The 6,388-nt window shown below is 40.7% G+C and overlaps 1 long non-coding RNA gene across 1 annotated transcript; it reads right to left on the reverse strand.

Moving 5' to 3' along the window:
* Nucleotides 1-1,825: 1,825 nt before the first annotated feature.
* LOC136502097 (uncharacterized) lies at nucleotides 1,826-5,836 on the reverse strand. Its single transcript, XR_010770420.1, has 6 exons — nucleotides 5,302-5,836; nucleotides 4,436-4,627; nucleotides 3,513-3,565; nucleotides 2,399-2,600; nucleotides 2,245-2,320; nucleotides 1,826-2,174 (listed from the first exon to the last, which is right to left on the reverse strand). It is a non-coding gene; the product is annotated as an uncharacterized lncRNA (long non-coding RNA).
* Nucleotides 5,837-6,388: the final 552 nt, after the last annotated feature.

Raw genomic sequence — 6,388 nt, forward strand, 5'->3', positions numbered from 1 at the left:
TGAATGCCATCTTGTCCTTCTTCTTTCTTTTCCTTCTTGTCCTTCTTCTTGTTCTTCTTGTTGTCATCATCATTGTCGCTATTATATGGACATTGAGCAACAAGATGATCTTTGCTTCCACATTTGAAACACCATCTTGATTCTTCCTTGCTCTTGGATGAAGACTTCTTTCTTCTAGCCTGGTAGCCCTTCTTCATCATGAACTTGCCAAACTTCTTGACAAAGAGAGCCATCTTCTCATCATCATCATCATCCCAAGATTCATCCTCTTCACTTGATGTTTCTTGCTTAGCTTTGCCCTTAGATGATGTGGCTTTGAATGCCATGCTCTTCTTCTTGTCATCCTTCTTCTCATCTTTCTTCTCCTTCTTTTTTTCTTTCTCATCATCATCTCTATATGTGTCATCGGTCATTATATCCCCCAATACTTGGTTTGGTGTCATGGTGTCCAACCCGCTTCTCACTAGAATAGTGACCAATGTGCCAAATCTTGAAGGTAAGCATCTTAAGAACTTGTGGGAGAAGTCCTTGTCCTTCACCTCTTCTCCTAGTACTTTGAGATCATTGACAAGCACTTGAAGCCTATGAAACATCTCTGGCACACTCTCATCATCCTTCATTTTGAAACTTGCAATTGCAAACTTCTCCTTGAGAATGTAGGCCTTTGCACCCTTCACGGATTGAGTGCCCTCAAATGATTCTTCCAACTTCTTCCAAGCCTCATGTGCCATCTCAATATTCTTGATTTGCTCAAATGTTCTCTCATCAATTGCATCATGAATAGCACTTAGAGCAATGTCATTGTTTTGGAGAAGCACTTCTTCGACCGCGGTGGGATTCTCCGGATCACCAATCTCAATTTTGGTTTCTACCACCTTCCACACATTTCTATTGATTGACTTGATGTGTGTGGTCATCTTTGATTTCCAATACGGATAATTTGTGCCATCAAATTGGGGTGGCTTCTTGATGTTGTTGATTTGAGCCATTTTTACACCGAAGGTTGTTAAGCCCCAAATCCTAATAACCTAGCTCCGATACCACTTGAAAGGTCCTAATGGCTAGAGGGAGGGTGAATAGCCTAATAAAAATGTCTACAACAACACTTAACCAAAATGGTTAGACAATTATGAAGCAAAGCAAGTGTTGCGCTAGCCTACTTAAAATACAAGCCACCTACCACAATTCTAGTTTAGATAGTATCTATTCACACAATAGCTATGACACTACCCTATGTTAGTGTGCTCTCAAAGGCTAACTAAAGAGTCACACCAACCAAGCAAACAAGCTCTCACAACTAGCTACACTAAAGAGCTTGACAGAATGTTTTAGATAATTGCTTTAAACCATTTTTGCTTGTTTCCTCTTTTGTTACTTTTGGTTAAGAGAATAATAATCTTCATGGCTAAAATTAGGATTTGTGTGATATAATCAAATTAACTTGCATTGAAAAGTGCCACAAATCTAGTAAATAATCTCTCTCAAGAGTACAAGATGATTTCTAGCATCACTGTATCTCTACTTACTCACACATCATCTTATCAGTCATCATAAAATGTGTTTTCCACTCCATGTGTGAAAAATCTGTCTACTAGATTGCTCAAGTTTATATGTTGCAAAAGGAAGTAAACAATTCAACTCCAATACATTTGTACAAGCATGATCTCTATCGGTGTGTTGAGGAAGCTCTAGAAGGTTGTGAATGCATAGCACTTGGTTACATGACCTGAAGAAAGACACCATTACAATATTGGTGACCTAGAGGACGAAGAGCAAGAGGGAAGAAATGCTAGATGTAGTAAGCCACATGGATGTTGTGCTTCCTTTAATGATGCTATTTCAATATATATTAGTTGAGTGCCCGTGCGTTGCTACAGGTAAAACATCTCATGACATTCAACCACACAAGTAAAATATATGTAGAATCTCATGTCATCACAAATAATTAACATTAAACACATAAGTCAAACTAAGAAACCAGTACGACGTTATTGACTTCACCTAGACAGAGGAAAAGGAAGCGACAATTCATTGTTTTTTGTTTGTGAGACTAATATAGCATCGAAGATAATCTCGTACACCTTCAGGTATGTTGGCTGCGTTTTGGTTCCCCGTGTATGTGAGTAGGTATAGCAAGATGTGCTTCCTCACTTCATAGTTATCCTGCCAGATTTCTATACACATATATAGTTAAAATGTATGTAGGTGAAAAAAGGAAAATTATATACAAAGGATAATGCTCACATTGCAAATGGATGTTTCTATCCTTTTGCCATTCCACGTACGCATGGCAAGTAGAACATTATAACCAGATGAGTCCCTGAGGAAGCATTAAATTGTTACTATTGTATATATAGTAGAATATAAAAGGAGGAGTTTCCATTGCAAAAGTAGTTACCAATTTAACTCAAATTGGCCGACTTCTGCAACTCTATGGTCAAATAGGATTAAATCACCTTTCTACCAAGGGCATGATACTGGTAAATGCCCGTGTATCTTGTTTACCTCCATTAGTAGTGTTAGTCTTGTCACCCAATGGTGCTGGAGAGCCCCTATTTTCCATTGAAATAACCCACAATTGCCTGTAGTCTACCTGTTTCCTTCAAAACAAAAAACATAGAGACCATCAGACCACACCCATATGAGCTTCATGCCAATTCAGGACCAACATATGTGTTCTACTCTATCTCTGTCATCAAACAAAAACTCCAGAGTTACTGATGCATTTAGGTACTATTTGTATCCAGTTACTTATTCTCAAATTCTCATACCCAAGCAATAATTTGGAGGAAGGGAAAAAGAAATACAATGACAAACAGCCAAGCACACACAGAACCTTGACTAAATATCTCAATCATCTAATGGTTGACTAAAGAATTTGTTATTTGCCATAGGGTATACCAACAATATGGCAGGACCTGCTATGCATAGTCTAAAATTATGATATGGTAATGCAGGTTCAGGGACAATTCCCAAAAGAACAAATTCAAGGAGATATGCTTCCACAAAGAATTTGCACTGAGCCAGAGGGCATACCAGCAATTTGGATGGACCTGCTATCCATAGTCTAAAATAATGATATGGTAATGCAAGTAACAACTGCATCTTGGGGGATCTTATAGCATCAGAACAGACATGCTAGTGAACAGGATATAGTTAATCGCTCCATCAGATATGTTTCAGTCAAGCAAAGTACAGGTTCCATGTACCCCAACTTTGTATATAGACCAAAACTTCAGGAAGCGACAGATAAATATAAATGTCCTATAGCATATTAAGTTTATCAACTGAAATGGATACACACAAGCAAGCGAACGCTCAAGTTGAGGAGAAATCGACACACAAGCAGCTATGAGAGGTACATGCAGCAGTGGTGATGTATCGAACCATCGAATAAATCAAAAGTCTGACCATTTGAATGCCATCGACCACAGAATAATCAGCACAAGCGTCACAGATAACACATATGAAACTGATTCTAGAGAAAATAGATTCAGAGATACTTGAGATACCTGAGGTATCAATCAGCTTCTTCGTTTCTTCTCGTTCTTAACTTCTTGTTTCTCTGCAAAGAAATGAAACTGATTCTGAGTTTGCTTGTGTAGGTTTTCAGAGCTTGCATGAAGGTTCCAAGGTTCAAAGCATGTCTACTGTGTCAAACAAGAACACATATTCCTATCAAAATAATGTGAAAGTTTTTTTCACTCGTTCTTGAAGCAAATTTGGAGTTCTCAGGGAGACTCTATGACAGGAAAGGAGAATCACCTTAACCATTAGGCTGCACCCTGCAGCCATATTTCTGCAAGAAAATTTTCTAAACACTTGACCACAATGACATATATATGAACTTTGGAGCTTGTGGCACAGATAAAAATAAAATCTAAAATTCTTTGTAGCCACTCTTATAAAGTAAAACCAAAAGGCGTTCTGAGAGGCATCACATGTATCTTGTAGTTGCAGTAGATGGGAATTCTGAGTTTGCTTGTTTAGGTTCACAGGTTGCAGAAAGGTTCCAAGGTTCAGTGTAGGGTCAACTAATTGAAGCAATTGAAAAACAATTACGGCAGAAGCAATTGAAAATCTGAAGGCTGAGTAAAATAATCAAAAATTCATTATCTAAAAGCTGAATGGCCATGCAACTAAATCAGTGGCATGAGCTAAAATACTGTTACCAATGCTATCAAGTGAAAATCTAGAAGTTTCTTATTGACTTGAATACGACGAGGCATTTCTTTCTAGCTATTTAAACATCTGTTGAATATGAGACTCTGAATTTACTTGTGCATCTCAGAGCTCTGAACAAACTGTGGATTCAGTCTAGGCATCTCTTCTTAAGTTTGCATGTCTCTTTGCATTGTTATTGTTGACCGATCGACATATGACAACACAGGGCTGAATTGGTTTCAAACATAAGGGGAATGGCGGCGAAACTTACTTAGATGTACGATGTAATGCACGCTGACAGCGTTAAGCCCGAACTTCGATGATAGCAGACCAATTCTGCTGCCTGATTTGTCACAGCCAACAAGAATATGTTAGGGACCGTCTGCAGCACCGCATGGAGTACTACAGCTCCTCGCAGTTGCTTGTCACTGTGGCCGTGAATGAGGATGGCGTCCTGGAGTTCCTGCTCAGAGGCAAATGACATGAGCTTATTATACGATTGATACTTGATTTAATTTTAGCAATGTAACTTAATCATGTTTAAGAACAATTAGCCAAAGAATAAATCTATCAAAATACATTCAGATTAGGTCATATTAGGTTAAGTTTTAAGATCAGCACATACATGTCAGTTGATTATCAAACTCAAACATGTAGATATTAAATAAATTTACAAAACCCACACAAGGTCAGTTAGATTCAGTAGCAACAGAACTACAAAAGCCAGGGCAAGTCCTTTCCTTGATCATTTCATTCTTGCATATATTAGTTGAGATGGTAAAAGCATGTTCACGAAACAACCAAGCACGCATGGTCAATTCCATCGCCTAATGATTTAATTGGTTCCGCGAATACAATCTCCATGTTAGTTTACCATCCAACACTGAAAGGAAATAGTGCTTGGATTGGTCCCTCTATTGTGGCCTTTTGCTCTCGGTTCATGAAAACTTGCAGTAGTAGGTACATTGATTTTTTGTGGGATATAAGTAGAACCAATCCACTATACAACAACTCAGTTTTGTTCGAATTGGCAGGTTATGTGCAATGTTCTTTTCTGAAAACGCAATTGGAATACACATTAACTGAAAATAGGCTATTGTTCATAATTCGTGTACAGTCGGGCAGGGTGATGATTACCTCTGAAATTAGTGGCGAGGACGAGCTCGAGCTGGTCATCTGGATGGATGCTGGAGGCCGTCGGGCAAAAGGGCAAAGGGGGCGTTACTGGCCGCCGACGACGCGCGAGGCGGACAAGGCCCGAGGCTGAGCAGGCGGCGGCCGGCCACGGTCCTGCAGAGGCACGGAGCGCCGAAGCCGCGAGACCGCGCGATGGCCGGGACAGGGGCGCAGGGTGGGGGCGGCGCGACGACGATGCTGTCGTCTCATGGTTGCCCTAGGGTTCCGACGGAGGTGGTTGGAAGCCGTCGGGCGTCGGTCTCGTCCGAGGCTAAGCTTGTCTATCTTCTAGTCGCCGCTGAGGTACGACGCCGCGGCGCGATGGGGCAAGAGGAGCAAGCGGACGTCGTGGCTGGCGGTGGCGGCGCCCTCCGCGGTTGAGCGCGTCGTCGGCTGCGGAGAGCGGGGCGGGGGCGGGAGCTGGGCGGCGTGCACGGGCGGGCGGCGGTTCGGCTAACCGCGCGGGGGAGCTGCGGAGCTAGGCGTCATTCGGCGCGGGGCTGATTAGCGAGGCGATTACGTACGAGAGGGGTGAAGCGATTAGTAGTAACTAGACAATGACTTCCGAATTTTTTTTAGTTGTAGAGATTTTGTCTCGACAATGTTGATATTGGTTACTTTATTCCTTAGAAAACATTTGTTACTCGATTCATAAATAGAATGTATAGTATTCTATAACTTTTTCATGAAAAAACACTATCAGTTATTTATTTTTGGGATAAAGGAAGTATACCGTATCACCCATTAGTCGTTTAAGTGATCGTGACATGCCCTAAGAGGGTGTGGGGGATTGTTGAATTAGGGTTACTTAAAATCTATGTACAACTTGAACATATACAAACCTACACAAATTATACCTAGATGTGCACTAGGTTTTTGTTTATTTTGCAATTTCTACTACACACAAGTTTTGCAGACTAGGTCCAATCCTAGCAACTGTAGGAAAGCTAAAGCACATGTACAATCAAGATGCAACAAAGTAATGAGGTATATAAAGAGGATAGAAAATGAAAACTCCCACACATCAGTATTTTACTAGGTACAAGAA

This window comes from Miscanthus floridulus, chromosome 13 (genome assembly GCF_019320115.1).
Source record: "Miscanthus floridulus cultivar M001 chromosome 13, ASM1932011v1, whole genome shotgun sequence".
Classification (NCBI taxonomy): domain Eukaryota; kingdom Viridiplantae; phylum Streptophyta; class Magnoliopsida; order Poales; family Poaceae; genus Miscanthus; species Miscanthus floridulus.